Here is a 25,223-nt window from a genome sequence, read left to right as displayed (position 1 = left end):
GCATACAAAATTACAAACTTTATACGAAAAATTATAAAAATTTACAAGTTTCTATAAAAGATGATTACAGTTTCCGACAAGATACTTTTTTTTGTTGAAGTATCATTAGAATTGCGTTGAAAAGTATAACTTTTTATGAACTCCGTGAATTTTTGAACCACCGTTAGATGTATCTCTCTTACGAGACAAACTTATAACACACACGTTAAGTACCTAGCAGAATTTGGATCTTCTTTGGCACACCGATTTTTTCATTTTTTGAGTACAAACTAGACGGACTTAGAGAATCTATTGTGTATTTGTGAACTCAACTTATCTTAATAACTGAGCCTTTCTGTAAAAAAACTATCGTTTGTTAATTCTCTAACAATGAACCGCAGAAAGGACACGATATTCTACAACAAGTTACATCGATTTCAACATTTGATAGACGAAAAACGGTCGCGTAAATGTAAGCCATTCTACAATTATCTATCCAATCCGACGATAATCCATTTTTTTATCGAATTTCTATCTTATGATCGTGTAGTCCTCCTACCCTTACAGACCGACTAAACTCTTTCTTTTTCTTCCACACATTTTTTTGACGATTTTCAGGATGTGAATAACTTTCCTGAATTCCGCTACGAAAGATTGATACGCCGTCGAAATTTTAATCCTCTCCGTTCCATTGTTTAATTAATATAGGAAGAAAAAGGATGAGTTTGCTCTGTAGGCAAAGGTAGGATTCGAGTACTACACGACCTTAATCGTATAATCAAATTCCTGGTTGGGCGTAGCAATTATGTCTCCCAGAGATCTACTATTACCATGTAATAGTATTTTTCAGTATCTTATTAGTTCCGTCTGTCTTTTAGGCTGCTACTTCACCTCCGTATAAGTAATCAATGAATGAATTCCACAATCAAATTCTGTTCATACAGCACATTCGCGTGATCAAATTCGAACTAACGATCGGTTGTCAAGTAAAAATTCCCACATTGAAATAGGAAATGAAGTAAATAACTAATTCACGCACACGGAAATTATGACCATGATAAATGACGATCGGATCATACGTAAACCGCTTAAATAAGCTGGGTAGGTACTACATAAATGAATGGTAAATCTCGTGCACCTAAATATTTAAGGTCATGTAGTACTCCTCCTACCTTTACCGACCAAGCGAACTCACCCTTTTTCTTTCTATGTTGAATAAAGAAATGAACGAATAGGGTTCAAATTTCGACGGTAAATCTCTCTTTCGAAGCGGAATTCAGAAAAGTAACTCTATCCCGAAAATCGTCAAAGAAATGTGAGGCTTACTTTAGGAGTACTACGTGACCTTAAAATTCTACATTAACCGCAGTAAGCGCTGAACGGCGTGCGGCGGGCTGACGATGGACAGTGCCAACCAGAGTGCTAGCATGCCTCGGTCTGACGAATGAACCACGAACCAGCCTTCGATGAACGCTTCGGTTATTCATTAATTTTCCAGCTCCGAGTTTGCGCTGCCGCTCCTCGGCAGGCGCCAGTTGCCGTTCACACTCATCGGTGGCTGGTATTCGTCGGTGGACACGGCGGATCTTTTCGTTGTGTTTGAGCAGCTGGCCGAGTGGTCAGTGGTCAACGGGATCCGTTATAATCCTCTTTTATTTTTTACCTATCTGTCAGACGGTGACTGCGTCGCTGCGGGCACTGACGGCCAACATACGCCAAAACCCCATCTCCAAGGTGCGAATTAATACAAGAGCGACCACCCTGAACACAGCCGGCTGTCAAGGGCTCGGAAAGCTTCCGGGGTCGCCGGAATAAAGAACGCAACCTAACCTAACCTAACCTTGGGACTTACAGCGGTTGACAAGCGAGCCGCGAATCCAGCAGGGGCGAATCACGTTTCGCTGACAACGTCGACGGATGTCCGACAGAAATAATCCTATTCCGTCTGGATCTTAGCTCTTTTTACGCTGCAGATCATACATTGTTCAAGATTCCTCGAGTGTCTGTTTAGTGACGCACGGAGTGCAGTGTGCCGGGGTGATATAGCACTTGAGTTACAAAGTTCAAATTTCGAACCTGGAACTAACGACTGTCGACCCGGGACTGCAGAGCCGATAGTGCTGACCTGTTTTACGCGGAATCCTGCTAAGTGGTAAGCTGCACTTCGCCTTCATTCGGAATTCCCTAACTATGTGTGTATTTTACATACATTGACATCTTTCAGCTGCATTCCTTGGTTTATTATTGACACAGACACACGAGATCTACTACCGTTCTGGAGGCTTAAGCACGACGGTTTAACTCGTTAAAACACTGTTTGCTTTACTTGCCAGTACATTGTTCATTATTCAGTCGAGAATTAATAAAGAAGCTTACATAACTGACGTACATCGAATAACAATCATTTTATTCATTCCCCATACCCAATAATATTTTTTGTCTTTCCCTCCGAATCTTTTTCATTCCACAGCTCTGAACGAGGTTGAAGTTAGTAACGTTATCTTAACGAAACATTGGGGAAAAAACACAAGGTTGAAGTTAGTAAAGTTAACGTAACGAAACTTTGGGGGGGTGGGGGGGATTACTATTTTGTAAGTTTATAGTGACTTTGAAGTAGTCAAGTTTTCAAAATATGAATACATTTTGCCTTTATTATGATTTACTGAATGTTGGACATTCCTGCAATTGTGAAATAATGATTTTTCGAAACGTTAATCATTACAATAACTTCAGCCTCTTACGTACTTACTCATTTGCCTTGACCTCTAATATTGTCAGAGAAGACAATCCTAGATCTGTTTTGATTTAATAGGGTATAGTTCTCATTATTCATCCTAAGCGGAATTATCGACGAATTTTCTTGTCGAGCAAATGTTTTGCCAAGTCCAACGTATTTACGGGGCCAGCTTTACTCGTAAACAATTCATGTAGGCACGCTGTGCAAATACGCGTACATACTGAAGCGATGTTTATCTCCTTGCGTCTATGCGATGTTATTCGTTCCACGTTAGTTCAGCTTGTCAAAATCGATTCGTGGCCGTTCTTATACATTTACCATTCTTGCTGCGGTATTTTATTAATATCAGAATTCATCAAACTTGTGTTGAAGCTCCGGAAAATATCTGTCACTGTCTGCAAATAAGTTTCGAAATAATGGAGACAAATTCTGTTATCAGACTTCACATTCCGAAGTGTTGTTAATTGTTTCCATCATGACTGGATCATCTATGACGTTTAATCCGTACATCTGACAGGCGATTTTCAGAATTTTCGAGCTAAAATTCCTTAAAAATAATTGAAAAATGAAGCTACCGTCAAGAAAAAAATATCGTAGAAAAGAACTGATTATACTTGATAAATACACGTTTGATTTAGATTTTTCCTACGAAAATTTCCGGAGAAAAATGAACGAAGAACAAAGTGATTACATCTTATTCTTATGGTAAAACGAGTCTCGTGGGACAGCATAACGAGAGTTCATATAGATGTATGAAACTTTCAACGATTTGCCATTCAATTATTCGGAATCGTCTTTTTAGGGAAGGGGGGGGGGGGGGTCTGAGTAAAAATCACGAACACCCGTTTCGGGACCACCTTAATACACACACTGTAGAGTTATTCATTTACAGAATTGCTTGTCTACAGCAAGACAGGAGATGCCGCAGAAATACAAAAAGATGATTCAGAAGAAATTTTTATAAATAAGCAAAAATATTGAATCTGAAGTTTCTACCGATCAATCTTGATTAAAAACTCAAGCTATCACCAAAAATTATTATTCCGGACAAATATGTGAGGCCTCGTTAATTTAGTGGGAACATGAAATGGAAATCTCAATGCAATGAAGTTCATGCTGACAGCCAAAGTTAACGGCTAAATAAAGTAAATTTGTTATGAGTAGAATAATTCAGTGATTTGACGACTAAGATTCTTTGAAAGTATAGTATTAGCTTTCTATGACCTTCGATAAAAATTTTATCACATATGTATGATCTTACTGCACCATACCGCTTATTTTATGAATACAGGAACTCAATGATAATGACTATTAGAAGATCTTTTTTGAAGTGATCCCATACACGAAGGGGGACGAAAGTAAAATTCAACATATTTCAACGAAGTGCGTGAAGATATTCATGGGCTTTCATAGATTATTTTGAACAGGGAAGGTTATAAACATGACTTGCACGGTTATTCGCCGTGCAGGAAGGAATGTTATTTTGAGTACTCACGGCCTTAGGATTAGCGAGACACTAGGTATCGATTGACGCATAACGAGCGGCGAACGGTGCTGGCACTTAAAGTGTGACAACTTTAGTACCTACAAGTACCATTCGAGAAAATATTAAAGAAAATTGAATATTCTTTCTCTTTGTTATCTTATCTATTGTCTATCATCAATCAGCATTTCCGTAGTTGTAGTAAATAAAAACGTCGAAACGAAACTGCTTCAAATTGTGGATAATCGCCAAAAGGCAGGATAATTATTTACGGTAATACGGTAACAGTGACAACGTTTTTCTTTCAGACACATGGCCGGCTGTTCTAGCCTCGCGATGCGACTTCAGGTATCAGGAGTGCCAGTTGATCATCGAATGTCTTGATTCTTGCAACGTGAGGGATGCAGGAGCACCGACCGAAGCTGAAGTAGAGTGAGTTGTTTGTCATTTTGAACCAGTTATAATAGTAATAATAATAATTTGAATTTTATTATTAATAATTCATGAATAAATTCATACTTTCGGAATACCTCCGTTGTAAAAATATTTTTTTTTCAACAAATACGTCTCCAGCCAATTGAAAACGTGGCAGAACTAAGTAAATGTTAAAACAATTTTTACATGTGAGGTGTTGCCACCAAATCAGCCACGTTTTTACCCTATTTTTTCAGATTTTTTAATTTTCATGTTTCGGAAATTTTTTTCTTTCAAACGTGTACATCATGGAAGATTGAAATCGGGTAACAAAACTTTGTCATATAAAAGTTATGTTGCCCAAGTTTACTCGGCAGATAAAAAAAATTAAATCTTTTCGGCTGAAAATAACCTTTTTGATGTCATCAAAAATATAACATGTACATATTGCATTAAATAGTTCTTAGGAAAAAAATAACTTTCTTATGATCAGATTCTTGTTACCCGACTTCAATCTTCCATGATATAGGGGTTTAGAAAAAAATCAAATCCGAAACAAGTAGAGTAAGAAATTTTTTGAAATTCACAGAGAGTACCTTTAAGTCGTACTACTATATAACCCATTATGGAACAGATCCGAGAGGACAAAAAAAAAGTGGCTGAGTGATGAAGAACGCTTCATGTATTGAACTGTATGTCGAAAAAAATTTGGTACAAGATTCACGGAGCCATCTGCCAAGCGCGCTATATTTTTTCTTGCTTCATTTAATTGACCGATGAAACAAACTTACCTGAAGTGAAGTTCGATCGAAATTATATAAGGGTCTCGTCCGAAAGGATTACACACATATTATGGCTAATTCTATTACGATGTCGTCACATTTTCAGAGAAAAATACAGTGGAAAGTACGTTTACTCTCCACAAGCTACCCACTTCACAGTCATAAATTTTAAAGTGCAGCCCCAAATAATAGAATAACTGGACTTGAAAGTCGACTTGAAATTTCTTCTAGGTTTTTTTTATGGATCTGGGGGGGGGGGGGGGAGCGGTATGTAATATTTTCGAACGAGACCTGTATATAATTTCAATAGAGCTTCACTTCAGGTAAGTGTAAGTTCTTTCGATGGGTCAATTATATAATATATATGGTCTCGTTGGATTATACAACGTAGATGTTTAAAGAATAGAATAAATCGAACGTTATTAATTCATTCTGCCTTGTACTTTTGATTTCAACGGACGATTGTAGAACTTCGCAAAACGTAGGAAGAATTAGACCATCCCGCTGTCGCTGTAATAATAGTTATACCTTTCTAAAGGCGTTCGAGGTAGACGCATTTCTCTTGCTGTACGCGGTTAATCCTCCTCCTCCTCTACCCCGCTCTCAGACAAGACAGACTTGATTCACCTGCTGTTTTCGTGGATGCCTGTTATGTGGTTTCTTATAAGTAATTAGTAACTGATCACAATTGTTTGGTTTCAATATATTTCTCGACTGTTCGAGTTGGACAAAGTTGAGGTCTGTCGATGAAAAAAGGTAATTTTAGGAGTGTCTGACCAATTCCTGCTTCAGACGTTTTGACGAGATGAGTAATTTCTACTTCCAGACCATTTGGCGTTTTCTTAATATTACTTTTGTTTTATTTTTATAAGCGATAGCGTCTGAAGTCGGTGGGCTGTACCCAATACTAGTAAGGTTACCAACTTTAGCGTGAGATCGGGTAATTTTAGTGACTCTTAGAGGATATAACTTAGATAAATATTTTAGTACTACAGTCGGGTCCCATGTTCTATCATATCTGGGCTTTACTGGGCGACTCTTATAAACTCTTCTAAGAAATCTTTTCAATAACAAGCTTGACGCCAAATAATTTTTGGCGATCAGTGATATATGTAGCTGCCTCGTTGAAGTCAATATGCCATAAGAGGCTCCCGCTTCGAACTTCTCGCGATCTCGGTGAGAAATTGTAATAAGTCGATTTCCTCAAAGATATATGGATCTTTGTCATTCGATGTATGAGATTGCCACCAGGTTTTGATTGTACTGGAATACTGTTTAATCGTTGCTTCAGATAATGAGGCCATCATCATGTTGATTGTAGGGGGCGAGAGGTTCTTTGAAGCGAATGCTGACCTAATAATCTGCCGATAGTCGGTGACAGCTTGTCGGCCAAGGGATAAACGAGTTTTTTGCAAGGAGATAAAAGTAGATTTCTCGTAAGTTTAAATATTAATGGTTCTTCCACAAGGAGAGCCGTAAACATAGGGAACCAAGGCTGTGATGTCCAAAACGGAACCACTAGGATTCCACAAGCTTTTTTCAGCGACTATTTTCTGCAATACTCTGGGTACCAGCGTGAATGGAGGGAACGCGTAAAAGTAAATTGAACTCCAATTCAAAGTAAATGCACCCACGAAGCACCCTTCGGAATCTTTAAACCGCGAACAGAATTGTTTGCATTTTGTATTAACTCTAGTAGCGAATAAATTTATAATTGGTACAGTAAAGCGTTCGGTAATGCTTTTAAATGCAAAGCCGGCAAGCTCCCATACTGTGTCAATGTTGTTCAGCCCTGATTCCTTATCTGCGTGAACATTGTCCTTTGAGGGGATATACGACGTGAAAATCCATAGATTTCGTTTATCGCATCACTTCCATATCTTTCTAGCTATGTTATTTAAGTGAGGATATTGTATGCCTCCTATGCGGTTAATCTATGATACAGCAGTCGTGTTATCCACTTTCAAGAGAACGTCGCAGTCACTTACATCCGAAGAAAAATTTGTTAGTGCCAGAAATACCGCAAGTAATTCTAAATAGTTAATGTGAAATTCTCTTTCTTCAGCTGACCACAGACCACGGGCTCACTTACAGCTGTGGAAGGCAGATGCCTGTTAGTCAATCATCAGAATACACTAGTTTGTACTCACGAGCGTTAAAGAAGTTGGTCGAGGATGCTATATTTGATTCCCACCAACCTAGGTTAATCGGAATATCTCTTGGTAAACTCATGTTGGCCTCATAGTCGTTATCACTAACAATAAGTAGTAACGCCAGGAATTTCTAGGAGCTTAGTGTTAGTGTATAGCCATCCATATTTATTGACTGGACAAGCTGCAGCGAGACTGCCTATAAGTTGGGCTAGACTCCTGATTTTGCAATGTTTTCTTGTACGGAAATCCTCAATCTTTTTGATGTGTTTTTGAAATTAAGTCAACTAGATATCGTATTATTTGAAGTTTATGCATTGTTTCTCCATGTCGTATGTTTGTTGACAAAACAATTAGGTACTTCAAATAAAATAAGCACATGAATATAGCCTAAAAAAAATTCACAACAATTGATGGCCATACTTTGTTGATCTAACCGGAGCTTGTTTAACGTAACTGGTTGAATAAGTCCAACTTAACTTGTTTACGAGGTAAAAAAAGAAACAGCACATGCTTTGAAACAAGTAGAGAATATATTCATCGTAAATATCAGTATACTAATACTATAAACGGCCACTAGGCGGAACTTTCTCACTTCGGAAGTAACTGCAGATATAAACGAAGAAAGGATAATACCAAGTTTCGAGTCATCGAAATAGATATTGTCAAAAAATTAACAAAAATTATTGATACATATTGAATTCATACTTCTAGATATACATACAACGATAAGTTTCCGGGTTTTACCCATCAAATATCGGGTAAGTCCCACAAAACTTTGTGTCAACAGAAGTATAAAAGATATCAATCGAAAAATGCGTTTTGCATGCTTGAATAACTCTTATGTTCAGTCAGCGCAAAAGATTTTTGTAACTACAAATTCAATTACCTGTTTCAACCATTGAACTCTTGACTTAAAAAAAACTTGAATTAGAACAAGTTCAATTTGTTTTGATTCAACAATTTCGTATCTTTAAAACAAAACGATTAAGATGCGTTCGACTAAATTCTTAGTCGTTCCAATCACGCATTTTGTTGATACGAAATTCACATTATTGCAAGGAACTCGCATCATGTTATCTTGAATAAATTGATACTCAGCATGATGATTCAAAGGCTTGATTTAATTCTATTTTAAGTGTTAACCCCCCTGCGCACAACCCCGAGTATACTCGGGGTCGGAGTTGTCATCGATAACTTTTGGTGCATTAACTTATTCGGGGTGTTTGCCAGCGCAAATTAAAGCTTATGAGCACAGCTTGCAGAGGTGCATACTTATGAATTTCAACCAGGCCCAAATTTTTTTATAAAATGACACGGAAAATGGTGAAAATTTATCTACAATTGTGGATAATTATGATCTTTTATCTAACATCTAGGAATGATCTAAAAGTGGCGGAAACGGGCTGAAACTTCATACTAGAGCAGGACTTCCCAACCGGTGTGGCGCGCCCCCCTGGTGGGGCGTAGAGAAATAGCAAGGGGGGCGCAACACGCGTTTGCAATTTCGAAAGAAAATTAATTTAACGGATTTTAACGCGTATATTATAACGTCATAATATCACAGTGATTGATTCCGTCTATAAATAACTTTGGCAAAAACTGTACCTAGAATCGACAAGCTAGTACAGAACGTGCAAGCTCAAGTATCTCACTAGTAATAATATTAATATTCATTTGAAAATACATAAAAGTTGTAATTGATAAATAAATCATATTAAAATAAAGTGCGTTTGTTTTATTGCCACGAAAAATATTATGGGGGGGGGGGGGGGGGGGCATGAAAACGTTATTTATATTACGGGGGGGCTTGACACGAAAAAGGTTGGGAAACCCTGTACTAGAGGGTTTTCGAGGCCGCTGATCATGAACCTGTTATCGGATTTCAGAAATTCCAAGATGGCGGCTTGGTTTAGCGCATGCGCAATGGAGAACTCGTGCTAGACTTTCGGAATCGAGCTGAAACTTCATACCTGGGGGTTTTTGAGGCCGCTGATCATGATCCTGTTACCGGATTTTAGAAATTCCAAGGTGGCGGCTTGGTTTAGCGCATGCGCAATGGAGAACTCGTGCTAGACTTTCGGAATCGAGCTGAAACTTCATACCTGGGGGTTTTTGAGGCCGCTGATCATGATCCTGTTACCGGATTTTAGAAATTCCAAGGTGGCGGCTTGGTTTAGCGCATGCGCAATGGAGAACTCGTGCTAGACTTTCGGGATCGAGCTGGAACTTCATACCCGGGGGTTTTTTGGGCTGCTGATCATGAATCTGCTATCGGATTTTAGAAATTCCAAGATGGCGGCTTGGTTTAGCGCATGCGCAATGGAGAACTCGTGCTAGACTTTCGGAATCGAGCTGAAACTTCATACCTGGGGGTTTTTGAGGCCGCTGATCATGATCCTGTTACCGGATTTTAGAAATTCCAAGGTGGCGGCTTGGTTTAGCGCATGCGCAATGGAGAACTCGTGCTAGACTTTCGGAATCGAGCTGAAACTTCATACCTGGGGGTTTTTGAGGCCGCTGATCATGATCCTGTTACCGGATTTTAGAAATTCCAAGGTGGCGGCTTGGTTTAGCGCATGCGCAATGGAGAACTCGTGCTAGACTTTCGGGATCGAGCTGGAACTTCATACCCGGGGGTTTTTTGGGCTGCTGATCATGAATCTGCTATCGGATTTTAGAAATTCCAAGATGGCGGCTTGGTTTAGCGCATGCGCAATGGAGAACTCGTGCTAGACTTTCGGAATCGAGCTGAAACTTCATACCTGGGGGTTTTTGAGGCCGCTGATCATGATCCTGTTACCGGATTTTAGAAATTCCATGGTGGTGGCTTGGTTTAGCTTTATATAAATTCAGTGGAGAAATTCAGCTGCGGGTTTTGTGATCTTGTAGATTCCAAGCCACCTGTTGACATTTCCCCGTACTACAAAGGAAAATAGGGTAACTGAACAGCGCAAAAGCGGAAGATTTGACAGTGCGACTGAGAAATTTTGCTTTCAACGGCTCCTTCCAAAATTTCTTGGCTGCACTCGTTTGAGAAGATTCTTGACATCCCCAAAGCCAATATGTCTAATTCGACTCAGAAAGGATCGATAAAAAAATAAATGAATAAGTAAATTTATTTATTTCTTGTACATGAATTTGCATGGATTTCACCAACAGTTCGGGTTTGACCATAAAATTGGCCAATATTGACCTGTCCATTTCGAATCTGGCACTTTTGACCCTCGATTCGTGCTCAGCGACCCTAAAAACCCCTGTACCCGAATTTTCATCGATTTCGCCAAAAGTTTGGGTTTGGCCGTGAAATTGGCCAATTGAATATTGACCTGTCCAATTTTGACTCGGCCATTGTGAATCGCGCACTTTTGGCCTTATATTCGTGCTCAGCGACACGGAGAACCCATGTACACAAATTTTCACGAATTTCGCAAAAAGTTTGAATTTTACCATAAAATTGGCCAATAATGGCCTGGCCATACTGAATTCCGGAAAACTAATGCGAAATTCGGTTTCAGCGCCCTCGAAAACATACAGTCTGCTAGTTTTCCTGACAAACCCATCGGCCCAACTCCTGGTGCATTTCGCGATCACTTTGCTCAGGATTTCATATGCGCAGGGGGGTTAAAAGTATTTCATCCGATGAAAGTATTTTGTTGAATTAAACAAGTATTGTGTTCGCCGCATTTGGCTGTAACATTTAGTTGAATCAAACGGAGATCACTTAATTCAAATAATCATTTCCCTCCATGCATAATTTCAAAATATTGAATTCCTAATGCACGTAAACCAAAATACATAGTTCAAAGCTGACGATAAAAATTTCTTCGGTACATTTGTACGCCGAAGGGTCTTTTACCGATCAATAGTCAATGAGCGAAGCATTGAGACACGAAACATCTCTTCCGTGACCTCTATAAAGCCACCCCGCCACTTGCTCAAAAAAGTTCGGGAACATCATAGATTAAAGAGCTATTCATGAGCTCTGCAATGCCGCAAACCGCGGTTATTGAACTCGTTGCTGTTATGAGAAAATCAATTTTGAAAAGTGGTGGGGCTAGCTTTCCGGTAAGCTGTAGCTTAAAAATTGAATCATATATATCCTGTTAGCTTTTAAATCGCTAAACATTTTGCCGTAAAACAAAATTCGCTGCGATGAATATTAAGAATAGTTCTCTGATGATCTAAAACAAATCGGAGCAGGGGGTGGTCAGGGGGGACTAGCTCAAAAATCAAATTATCCGTATCCTGTTAGCTCTTGAATGGCTGAATATTTTGCCGTAAAAAAGAATTCGCATCCATGAATTTTGAGGAAGGTTTTCCTTTTGTTTGTCGCCAAGGGTTGAAAATCAAAAATTGTCACCACTGTTATTCAAAAGCTCTTAAATCACGCAACATTCCAGAACTCATCATTTTGATTTCCGTTTTTTTCCTCTCGACGCGATTGGGTGTGGATATATTCATAGGGGTTGTTTATACGACATTATTTCCAACGTATATCAGGAGCTCCTAATTAGCACCTAATTCCTACGTGGTCAGAATACCAAAAAAAAAAAATTTCACCTTCTTAATTTACTTCTTAATATTGATTTTCCCGTAACATAACCGAGCTAAAAAATCGCGGTTTGCAGCATTGCAGAACTCGTAAGTAGTTCTTTATTCTATGGTTTTTTCAAATTTTTTCGAGCAAGTGGAGAGGGAGGCAGCTTTACGGAGGTTCTTCCGTGACTACGATAAACTCGATCGGCGTTAAGACAGCTGTTTCGGCACAGAGCTTGCAAGTGCAAGGTAGCGTGTGTTCGCGACAATGTCGAATAGACGAGTGAGACTAATTGCGAGTATTGCGTAGGTATACGCGATTGTATACGTGCATATAATCGGCACAATACCTACGCACACCGAACCGTTTGTGTGTGTACGTTGATTCGTACGCACCGCAGCAGCTGTCCGTTTGATTAGGGTCACTTGTCGGTAGTCAGCCAGCGAACGCTGTCCAAGGCTCTTGTTCCTTGGTCGTAATAACGCGCCGCGTATGTTACTTCTTCGCAAGCCCGTCCTCATCAGTTATCTCACCATTGCTACAGCGGTGCTTTGGCGTTCCGCCGACCCAAGACGTTCAGTGGCGCCCTGGCGCCTCACGCTTTGAGGGGAACGAACTAGAGAACGTGGAAGAGGGAAAGTGAGGAAAGAGAAACAGCAGAAGAGAAGAGCAGAGTGCGCGTGCTTGATCGTTATAGGTAGGTCATCGCTGCCCAAGACGAATAAGTGTTTTCTATTCGGAGAAAAGTAAGATAAACTGACGGAGTGATGAGGTTACCGGATAAGATGCGACAACACGACGTTCGTCGGGCTGATAATCGCGTATATGCGTGTGAAATAGACTGTATAAAAAAAATCGGGATTTTTTTTTTCAAAACTTGAATCGAAAGTATTGTTTGAAATAAGGAAAAAAAAAGTTGTGTCCAAATTTCAGCTCCTAATATTAATATTTAGATATGCTTTGTCGCGATTTTCTATTTCCCGTTTGAACGTCGTGGGAAAAATGTGTTTCCAACTTTGGAATTTTGTAATTCGTCAACGCATTAGTGTACTGATAAGACCAGAACGTATTTTTGTAGGGAATTAAACACTCTGCTCAAAAGGTCTTTTATCATTTTATGATAAGTCTACTCATTCTAATGTTATTTAAAGTCGAAAGGTTTTTTAAGGACTTGAAATAACGTTAGAAAGAATAGATTTATCATAAGATGATCGCAGACCTTTTTCGTAGAGCATTCAATTCCCTGCAAAAATACGTTCTAGTTTTATCACTACATCCATGCGTTGAGGTGTTCTAAAATTCCAAAGTTTAAAACAAATTTTTCCCATGTTATTTAAATGGGAAGTGAAAAAAATTGCGACGAAGCACCTCTAAATATTTATATTAAGAGTTGAAACTTGGGCAGCATCTTTTTTTCGACATTTCAAAGAATATTTTCGACTCGAATGACGAAAGATAAAATGGTCGATTTCTATGATACAGTCCAATGTGAAATATACGTTAGACACGCTTGTGAATGCACCTCGTAAATCGGAACTTTGGAAAAAAGTAAAAACTGTTGGAATACTCTTCAGCAATGTCATTTACTCCAATGACATTGAACACAAGTGGAATAACGTTCCTATATGCTTAGTAGAAACGAATCTAAGGAAACTCCCAGAAAACAAGCTAACATATTATATCAACAATTTGCGAAAAGATTTTACAATCTGAACCTTTTTTTTTTTTCCCTAATCGAATGCTAATGCTTTTGGGCTGTAGGTCTCAACAAATCATCCGATGAACATTCAAACTAAATCTTACATTAGTGTATATTTGTTAACGCGGAAATGTAATAGCGACAACCATCCGTTGTACAATGATTACACCAAGCTATTTTTATCCACTCTGGAGGTAAAATTATTTGTAAAACTGTTGCTGAGACGATTTTTTGAAATCTTTATGATGAACAAAATAAGCCAGAAAACATCAGAATTGCATCTAAAACACTAGAATTTAATCATTTCAAACATTTTGATTACACAACGTTTTCTCTAATTGTTGGTATCTTAGCTTGCGATATTAGAATTCGATCAGATTTATTCTTATTACACGGTGAGGACGTTGTTGCATTCGTGTTAGACTGTGTTCGGCGTAAATAACACTGTAAAATAAATTTTACAGTTCTTTCCCCTTCATTCATACGATCCAGTCGACTCTTTTACACCGTCGCGTTATATGCTACATCAGGCAGTAAGGCCACTTTCACACGTCTATTTAGAAGTATTATCCATCGTTTACAACTGTCATCATCTGTTTCAATTCCAGAATCGAGTAGTTTGTCTGCTCACACCTGCTACCCATAATTGAAAAATAACTTGACCATCGTGTAGAGCACAAAATTCTACATCGAAATATGTCCTCATGTGTCGGAACCGGCGTTAGATTAGTATAATTAAAAAAAAAAGAAATTCTACTTATATGTGTATCTGGCATCTGAGGAATTTCGATGAAATAATTTCTTGTTTCTTAATTTGTTAATCCGACACCGTTTCCGACATTTGAGGACATAATTCGATGTAGAATTTTTCACCCCACACGATGGTCAAGTTATTTTTCGCCTATTTGATGGCAGTTTTTGCGGAAAACGCAAAAAATGTAAAATTTTACTGTTTTCTCAAAACACCGATTATGCCGCTTAAAAATAAATTCAGATTTGAGTTCCTGAGGGTCGGAAATCTCTGTACACAAAAATGCAGCCATAAACATCCCGAAAATTTTTAATCCAGACCTATTTTTCCGTTTTTCGTCTCTTTATTGTTGTATTTTTCCAAACAAGGTCAACCTGCTGCCTCTTTTCCACATCGCTCTTACATATTTTTGCCGCTTTTCCGCCGCAGTATTTCTTCACGAAACGACGAGTAGATTAGGCTACCCGTTTGACCTGCGTCGACATCGAGGAGCCGCCCGTTTGACCCATCAGTTTGCTCTTGAACTTATAAACTGAATAATGCGTGACTGGAATAACTGTAGTGATAAATTATTCGATATAAGACACAAAGAGATACAGACGGAGTTAAAGGATAAGGAAGACGTGACCATGGTTCTGATGCAACTCGTAAACATGCGATATAAAATATGGCACAGTATACGTCGCGATTTCGCCACTGACACGATCGAGATATTTTACTCTCTGGGTTCTCTTGTTCCTACAAACGAGAGAGATAGTTTATTTTCATCCGGGAAACGATTGCGCCACGAGTTGGACCTCTCGACAATTAAGTCTTTAGTTACTATTATTAGCAACACGTTTCCGTCCCTACGTAACCTGTGATGCAAGGGAGATTCAATTCGCGAGAAAAATGGGCGTGGACCTACTGTGCAAAGAATGTTTAAAGCATCCGGTGACGGTCGATAAAATAATACGTGGGTTAAGGGAATAGTGCGAGAAGGACATTGCGAAGTACTCGAACGCATCGATGGTGAATTGTTCTCGATAACGCAATTTCATAACAGCAGTTTGCCGATTACGCAGGTCAAAAAAAAATATATACTTCCGCGTTTACATTTAAATGAATAAATTTTGATTCTATGCATCAAATAATAACGTAAATCTTTATTTATTACTTTTAAAGTTTACTTTTGTCTTTTTTACGTTGATAAATGAGTCCTGAAGTTTTTGGTTAATTGTATAAGCAGAAATAGAAAGCAAACTTTATGTAATAAAACTATTTTCTCTTTTATTAATTACCTGTAAGAAATCAAAATTGGACGTCTAGAATCCAGACTCGAAATTCTAGTTGAATGGTGAATTGTCTTTTAAATTGTATCTTATCTATTAGCTGGGTGTGCCATAAAAGTGCAAATAGCTGCTGGTTAAAGGCTATTTATGCTAGATTTTTCTACGTCAATATCACTGTTTAAAAGTACCTTTTATAGAACGCGAACATGATTTACGCGTTTTTATGCGAGTTTTCCGTACACAAAGTACCGGTGACGATGACTGAGTCTGAGAATGCACATGCGCGGAGTATTGAAAATACGACTTTCGACTCCTAGAAGTTAAAAGTAGTCATTTCTCTACTACGCGCATGATGCGCTGTCGCGAAAAAATCTGACATTACGCGACCCTAACCTCAATTTCGTGCTGCGTGAAAGAATGCGTAACACACTCTTGTTATATGTATAAAGAATCGTGTGCAAGAAGAATCTAAATGTCTTTTCGCCTCGCGTTTTTGCAATACTCGTCTTCGGCTTACCTACGACTCGTGTTGTAAACTTTCGCTTAGCCTGAAAAGAACGAGTTTGCCAACTATTGCTGCCCCCGAATACATAAATTACTTAAAATTAAATATACACTTCAAAGATCCCTGCACAGCAAAAAGAATCCCAGCAGTGAGAGTAGTTGATCTTCGGGGAATTAAAAATATATCTAACAGCAATAGCGTTTTGTTTTTCACCCGCGTGTGGAGTTTGCAGTACGAGTCACAGACGAATAAAAGAAACACCAAGAGTAAAAAAAACCTCCCACCCGTAGCACAAATGATATTTTATGCAACACAGGTTTGTATACGGCCATTTTGTTTCACCAACATTGTTCATACTAGCGAAATACGTTTACTCCGAGAAATTTACAACTTCTTTGGTCAAACCAATTACGCGAATGCTTGAACGTCGTGAATGAATCATCTATACACATTTTCGTTTGTCATTGAAGTCGATAAGCAAGATTTTAAATATCTCTATCATACGTTTACAGAAATCCGTTGAAAATACGATGGGAATCTGTAAATAGTTTAGAAAAAAACTAATCTTATACGATGGTACGAATCAGAAATGATAGTAAACTAACCGGTTTTAGCCAAAAAAAAAACTCCTTGCTTTTTTGTACAAGGCACGATCACGCAATGTTGGGATGCCTAATATTTGATTTTGAATATTTCGAAAAATGACGGAGTTATGAACAGCCGTTTTGAAACTGGAAATGTGATAGAGCTTCAAATCTTATTGGCACTTTCGCACTAAGAACAGTGTCTCGTGTCACCCAAATTCATTTATGAGGATAAAGTTAGTAACGTTAGTTTAACGATGTATGTTCAGAAAAAATAGTTACTCGGACCCTTAGGATTTTCGAAAATTCAGCTAGTAAATAATAACATAAAAAACATGTTCATATTTTGAAAAGTGAACTCTTTGAAAGTCCTTCTAAATTTGTAAAATAACTATTTTGTCAATAACGTTTCGTTGCGTTAACGTTACTATGTTCAGCCTTCCAAAAATCACTTTTTTATAACTCAAATATGACTTCAAAGGAATCACGTTTCCAAAATATAAGCATACGTATATGTTTGGATTTCTTTATCCTGTAATCTACTAGATTCCAAATTCTCCTAAATTAGCGAAACAACGATTATTTTTGAAAATATGTCGTTTTACTAACGTTTCGAGAATCAACCACATCTGCTACTTTAACATATTCGCTCGGGCGTAAAAATATGCGTAATGCACTTGCCAATTCTTTTCGATTGCGTAAAAATGCACAGTGGCAAACTCGCGGAGTATCTTCGACCGCAAGCCATGATTACGTCGTTCATACAATCGTATAATCTATACAAGTACTGCGTCTCACATATGGGTAATTCTCGCGAAAGTCAAAAGCGTTCTCAATTTCTACCCTCGAATTAACCCCATTATTTTTGTCGAATTACTGTTTTTCAACGTAAAATTATATCTCAAACAATTTTTATCACACTTATTGATATTGACTAATTAATTATCAAGAATTTCAAACAATTACCAATTAACAACTAGAGAAATTTCTTTTCTGAAAGATCAGTCTCTCTAAAAAAAATGGTCTCGATATGAAATCTTAATTTTTACTGAAAGTTCTTTAAAAAAAAAAATAAACATCCGAAAATACCTCTTTTTTCTGTTTGTATTCTTTTTTTGGAAAAAATTAGCGAAAATAAATGAGTTCAATTTTTTTGATTTATTCTTAATTTTCTAATTAGGAACTTCTGAAATGAAATAGATGATTAGTTGCAGAATTTTTAAAATATCAGTTACGTTTATTTGGAATGGTTCTAATTGTAATTGTTTGCACAGAAATTGAGTAAATTTTTCTAAGAAGTAAAAAATGGGAATTAATTTTTTTGCAAATTTTATTCGTTAAATGCTGACAATTTCGATCAGAGCAGACGAAATCAAATAGAATTGACAAGTTTGAAAATTATTTGTACAACAATCATATTTATTGCAGTAAATCCTAATGAGAAATTAATAAAAAATTTGTCCTAAACTGAATCAAGGATAAAAAATTGCCGTGTTTTCGTCCATTTTTTATTTTCGCGAAAAAACACAAAACGGAAAGTCCAAATCAAAGTGACGTATTTTTATAATCCCCAATTTAGGGATTCAAATCGAAAATCCCCCGTCATTGTTTACGATGTTACTCAAGTTATCAATTGACAGTTCTAAGATATTTTTTATAATTGATTAGTCAAGATCCATAAGTGTAAAGAAGAAATATAATTTTCCGGCGAAAAAAGTACCTCGAAAAATATTTTCAAATTTGATCTAAGAGTCAAAGTTCAGTACCCTTTCGGCTTGAGCGAAAAGTACTCACATATAGGTGCGATTACGTAGCCTGAAGATATATGACACGTATTATGTATATACGTAATACAGGTATATGTTATGCGCTAGGCTCCTGCCCTACATTTTGTGGTACGCAACAAGTATGTATACTATATACAATAATATGACTGATTCCGACAATGATACGTAAGCCGCTAGGTCTGAAAAATTCTAATCTACTGTAATTTCGGTGTATCATCACGTGCTTTGAAATATGAAAATTTCCCAAATTTTACACATCTAGGCCTTACCGTTTACGAGAAAGACGTTGATAAAGTTTTGACTTTTTTCGATTGCACGTCTTACTTCGAAGTTTTTAGCACCTATTGTTGTAGGAAAAAAAATCTGGTCCACTTTGTTTATTTTTTTTGTTTTTTTTTTTTTTATTTAAAAAAGTCTGATCTTTCCAAATTTTTAATCCAGTTTTGGATAGATCGTCAGTACCGAAAAAACGCTTCTTTCGAAAAACAGGTTTTTTTCAAGGTATACTACAAACTAAATGCTTACTTTCAAGATAATGAGTAAGAAAGTATGAGAGTTATCAATAAATTTGTTGTAAGTAGTAATGGCACAAATCAAATTTTTCCAAATATTAAAGATAACACCTTCGGGAAGGCTGGTTCAATCTCACGATGCGTAAAAGTTTTATACAAATTAAGCTCAGACCCGATTCCTCCGTCACCGCACTATGAAAATCTAGAGTCCTTCCGTAAAAATTCCAAGTTTTTCAAAGGAATCGTCAAAATACTTTCTTTTTTTTTTTCTTAGTGGAACCTTCAAAAAAAGCTATTTTTTTCAAAAAAATCAGTATATTCTTGCTGTTGCTGACGATCTATTCGATAATGAATTTAAAATTTGGAAAGATCAGACGGTTTTTTTACAACAAAAAAAACGTGGTCTACTTTTTTTTCTACAGCAACAGGTGCTGCAAATTCAAGGTAAAATATGCGAGCGAAAAAAAGTAAAAAATTCATCAATGTGTTTCTCGTAAGCGGTAAGGCCTAAAGGTGTAAAATTTGGCGAACTTTCATATCTTAATACACATGACGATATACAGAAATTACAGCCAAATAGAATTTTTGCAGACCTGGTGGCTTACTCATAATTGGCGGAATCAACCATATACGTTCGGTATGTGTCGTGAATGGTAGTAAGCTGAATCGTGCACCTCTACGTATGTACATAACTAGATACATTGCGTAATTATTACACCTACTGTAGCTCATGAACGACAACACATACACATGACACAATTCCTCTAAAGTTAATTTAAAATAATCAGCCGAAGTTTCTTTCTATCAGACTATTATTATCCAGTAGAAGATAAGCGCCAAAATGTATGGGGATTTCCACGCCAGTTCAGTAAACGGTTCACCATAACATGTTTTGATTTCATCAAGGATTTTTCCTAAGTTAGTACGACGCCTGGAAACCTTAAAAGAAAACGCAAATTTTTTTAATCACTGGCCTTTACCTTGTGAATTTTCTAACCCATCTCAAAACACCTAAATTGATTTTTGTTAACCAAGAAAAAAACACTAAGTTTTCAAAATAAAACATCTTCACGCAAGATTCAAAATGGACGGAACTATTTTTCTATTTTTTTAAACGTTTTTATAATTTTTTCAATCGGTTTTTCAATTTTCGTGTCTGTTCAAAGTCTATTATAAAAGTGTATTCGGAAAGTCGTAGATGTGTTTTAGGACTTGAAAAAAAATTTTTTAAATCAATAAAAGAACCGAAGTTTCAATATGTATTAAAATCGTTTTTGAACAGGTATGAAAACAGTGATAAGGGTTTAAAAAATTAGAAAAACGATTTAAAAAAAAACCGAACCTTTTCTCTGAATCTTGCATAAAAATGTTTTATTTCGAAAACGGAATGTTTATTTACTTGATTCACAAAAATCGAATTAGGTGTTTTAGAGATGGGTTTAAAAATTCATTGGGTAAAGACCAAGTTTTCAGGCATGGTACTAACATGGGTGAAGTCTTTGATGAAATGAAAAGTTGTCATGGTCAAGCGTTTTACTAAGTTGGCGGGGAAAGCCCGATATATGAAACTTTATTTCTAATAAAAAGCAAGTCCTCAGTTTCTCGCCTCATTTTAACCTGTCGCAAAAAACCATATCGGAAATTCTAAACGAGCAATTGTTGAAAATGTTTTAATGATTACGGTGACAGATATTCAGATCTGGATCTAAAAAACTATGCATGAAGTCGGTACATTTTTCGTAAAATGAAACGAATACCTTAAAAATACTAATTTTTTTATAATCATTCATTTACACAACTGAATAATTTTATACTAGTTGTAAAAAAGAATTTCAAACAATTTACTCTCGTTTAGGATTAGCAATGAGAGTTATTTTATGATTAAGAAATGAATTACGGCATCAGGCATAGATCGCGCAGTCGCAGGCGGTTTTAAAATGTTAGTTCAATGAAGTTAACTTTCTGCGCTACCTACGTCAATAACTCGACTACCTTGTGGTTTTTACGAGCACTAGTGCTTATAAAAACTACATAATTTACTAGTTTTTGACAAGAGATTGCGCAGACAATTAGATTATGGCATATGCGCAAATAGAGACTTCTTGACTTGTGTGAGTTTGGCACTTCATATTCGTCAAGAGATCTCTAAAGGGTTCGCACGCACAGGGAAAACTTATACATTAACGGCAAAAAACCGACCCAACCCACGAATAATTATTTAGTGAATTTTTTTTTCACAGCTGTCTCGGGGGGGTCACTGGGAGTGTAAATTCAAAATGGCGACCAAATCATGCTTATGCTTATATTCGAAAAATGGTTTTTTAGGTTAAAATGGTTTTTCTTGAATGAATAACTCGGCCGGTTTTGATTTTACAGAAAAACCGTGATAACAAAAGCTGTATAAATTTTGATTTTCTACAAGTTTAGTCCTTACAGTTTTTCTTCTAGGATCAAGATTTTTGGAATTAAACCTGAAAAAAGCGACAAATTCGAAATATTTCCATTATCTCGTTTATTTTTAACTTCACGGCACAAATAACCACGACCAAAGATGTAGAGAATCAAATTCTGAACAATTTCGGTTCTTACCGTTTTTTTCCAAAAATCGATATTTGAGGTCGTACGCCAACCATGGAGAAACAGAGCGTAAACGTCGATCGAGTCCCACGACGTTTAATATCGATTCTTGGAAAAACAGGTAGAGGCCCAAATTTTCAGAAATTGCATTCTATACAACTTTTACCCTATTGATTGTACCTGTAAAATTGACAAAAAAAAGGAGATAATGCGAATATTTCGAAATACTAAATATATAATATGATTATATAGAATATATTTTCGAATATAATATGGTACATATTTTCGGGTTAAATTCGGAAAATATCAATTTTTGGAAAAAAAGGTGGGGACCGAAGTTGTTCAGGGTTTGATTCTCAACAAGTTTGTTGCTATTCATTTATGCCATTAAGTTGAAAATAAACGAGATAATGGAAGTATTTCGAATTTGTCGCTTTTTTCAGGTTTAATTCCAAAAAACTTGATCCTAGAAGAAAAACTATACGGACTAAACTTGTAGACAATCAAAATTTATACAACTTTTGTCCTTACGGCTTTTCTGTAAAATCAAAACCGGCCGAGTTATTCAAGAAAAACCATTTTAACCTAAAAAACCATTTTTAGAATATACGCATACGCATAATTTGGTTGTCATTTTGAATTTACACTCCCAGTGACCCCCCCGAGACAGCTGTGAAAAAAAAATTCACTAAATAATTATCCGTGGGTCAAAGTATACGTATAATGACTGGACTATTGAGGAATTTCGAAAGTAAGACCAGAGAATTTTGTGTCTGTCGAGGCAGAGAAACTCGATCTTATACAAAATACTATCGATCTGGAGATCAAAAATTTTACTTGAAATTTTGTTCCATCGCACCACTCTTGATATATTCTGTCTGTTACTTAAATACCAACCGGTTTCTTCGTTTCTGTCTTACGGAAAATCGTAGGCTTCTTTATTGTCAATTGATAGTCAGATTTACTAGGGGTAAACCGAAAAATTGCATGCATTCAGCGGTATCTTTTCCGAAAGATTACTAGACAAAAAATAGTATGTTCAGATTGGGCTACCCGTAAAAAGTCCAGGGTTTTCAGATTCCAACAAGTGCCACAGACAAATATTAATCATATTGACATGCGCATCTGTTACTATAACATTCATATCAATTTTGAACCGGGACTCCCTCATGATTCTCCAAATTATCAATTCTGGATGAATCCTTTTGAACGTTCACTGGATGAACAGCCCCTTGTCAAAGTAAAGAGGCTTGCAAAAATTGCATCCCGTTAAAGTCACCGTATGGCAAACCTAACGGATGCGGTTATATTTTGTTTATGGTTTCAGCATCAGTGCCCTCACTATACGTTCATTGAACACTATGCTCCCCAAAGACAAGGATGACAGAGCAACGCGATGCGTCTCGGTTCATAAAATCGGAGCGCTTTATTGTATGTGGGAAAGGCTGCCGCCTGGTGGCACGTCGTTAGACTCTGCAATTTAGCGAGCGATGCTCCCGACTCCCGCTCTTATCCAATGTAGCTTGCGATACACGGATGGTAAACTGCTCACCCAGGTAGGTGTAGGTCCAGGCTTGTACAACTAATCTGAACGACACGTGACAGGCACGAAGAAGGGGTTCAAGTGTAAGATATTTTATGTTTTATCACACCGGGGCGGTGAACGTCTAGTGTTATCACTTTCTCAGACTCCTATTTCAACTCGTTCTTAGGTGTTCATCACTGGAATTACTGCACGTGATATAAAATGATATGGTTGATAAAAGTTCAGCCGCTTACTATCGGGTACTTCAGTATCCAATTAAGAACGTAAAAAAAGCCGTTAAAAAACCGAGGTACATAACTTTCTTAAATACCGGTGCGGAAAAATATTTTTTGGATCTAACTTCACGCCTTTTTCATATTTTTTTTGATCCAGAAACTCTCAGATCATGAATATTTCACAATATGAAATGATATTTGTGATAACAAAATAGGCTGCAACGTTGTAACGTTACGGTTCATTTCTACGCTATTATTTAATACATTTATATCTTTTTGTTTATTCTGCCAGATTTTAAAAGAGCCCCTGATTCAAAGAAATAATTCAAAGCAATAAAAACTTTCCGTTGGCTTTAATTGGATTTTTGTTTGAGATATTTCTTATCAAAAGTCTGTCTTATCGAAATTTGATTCAAAATTGAATTCATTAATATTTCTATCGGATTCCATCGCTTCATGCAGAGTACAAGTATTTCAACACGATTCTATCCGATAAAAGTTAAGATCCGATTGAGAACGGTTAACTCTTATTGATTCTGTATTGGCAATCCAAAGCTCAGCGGGGCTCTAATAATTAGCATAACTGTATCATGCTCTTTCATTCGAATCAGTTTTCATAGATTTCCATCGTTTTTGTTGGCTGGTTCACCAGAGATTATATATAGTCAACATTCAAATCTTATCCACTGTGAATATATTTTCTCGTTTATACACATTGCAACAAATAGCCAACACCGAAATCTTTTATAACGATAAATTGGGTGATGATTAATGATTCATAAAACACTTTTACGTGTAAAAATTACCATAGTATATATAGTATTGTTATTTTTTGCTGCTGATCTGCAGCCTAACTTCTAAAAATGTATAGTCCAATCTTGAAACGTACGTGTCCAATCGAATCGAACGCGTCAGGTTCAATGTTCCATGTTATTTATGCGTTGATTGGTTATCAACGCATTGATTTCAAAATTGATTTCGAAATTTGGTGCAATTAATTGATATTGATTTGAAATGCATCAGGCAAAAAACGGAATTACTTAATATTGCGCTTGATTCTATTAGGTTATAACAGGCTGGTTAAAAATAATGTCTGCGTCGTTCCCCAAAAAACCGCAGTAACACAAAAATAGGTTACAGTCTCAATGTAAAGATTAAATTAGTCAGGGAAAATGCAGTATGAACTTGTCGAAAATTTTCCTTACACGTGGATATTGGAAACTGTGTAAAACTACTACATGTGTGCGCTGCGTACGCAATACTGTGGCGCCAAAAACGTAGGTTAGGTTAGGTTTAGAAGCTTGCAATATGAGTAAAACAATTGGCGTCGAAAGATTCTGTTGGAAAGCACAGGCTCAAACAAGAGGTAAAATGTTGTATAAGATAGGCTGCAGAATGAAGCACAACATAAATCTATGGTAATCTTGCCATCATAATTGGGGCGATCAACTCGTTGAATCTATGATAATGAAGTTACGTTCATGTTGATTATGAATGAAAATGAAACGGTAATCCTGCAATCACATGTGACAATAAACCGAGTGGTAACCTGAATTTAATCCGCTATATCCTCTGGCGAATATCAAAAGTTGAAATGGTTGATCACGAGACATGCGAACAACGCAAAGTATAGAATAATTCATGAACAAAGTTGAAGACTTGAAGAAAGGGATGCAATAAATGATTAAAAT

At 36.9% G+C, this 25,223-nt stretch overlaps 1 protein-coding gene and 1 non-coding gene across 7 annotated transcripts in view; one reads left to right on the top strand and one right to left on the bottom strand.

The window, feature by feature from the left end:
• The first annotated feature begins 1,508 nt into the window (after positions 1–1,508).
• Positions 1,509–25,223, top strand: part of LOC124298781 (V-type proton ATPase 116 kDa subunit a1-like) — an 86,045-nt gene continuing 62,330 nt past the window's right edge. Inside the window, exons 1-3 of one of the 6 annotated variants that reach the window (XM_046751256.1) lie at positions 1,510–1,713; positions 1,834–2,131; positions 4,508–4,631. The gene's annotated coding sequence lies outside the window, so the exon portion shown is untranslated. Of the gene's footprint in view, positions 2,132–4,507; positions 4,632–12,515; positions 12,783–15,580; positions 15,600–25,223 lie in introns of those variants that run through there. The other 5 variants (XM_046751262.1, XM_046751258.1, XM_046751261.1 and 2 more) reach the window with 5 other exon arrangements.
• LOC124299420 (U4atac minor spliceosomal RNA) lies at positions 23,020–23,156 on the bottom strand. Its single transcript, XR_006907009.1, has one exon. It is a non-coding gene; the product is annotated as a U4atac minor spliceosomal RNA (small nuclear RNA).

This window comes from Neodiprion virginianus, chromosome 2 (assembly GCF_021901495.1).
Source record: "Neodiprion virginianus isolate iyNeoVirg1 chromosome 2, iyNeoVirg1.1, whole genome shotgun sequence".
Lineage (NCBI taxonomy): Eukaryota > Metazoa > Arthropoda > Insecta > Hymenoptera > Diprionidae > Neodiprion > Neodiprion virginianus.
The sequence above is the reverse complement of the archived record's forward strand: the minus strand, read 5'-3'. Positions and strand labels throughout refer to the sequence as shown.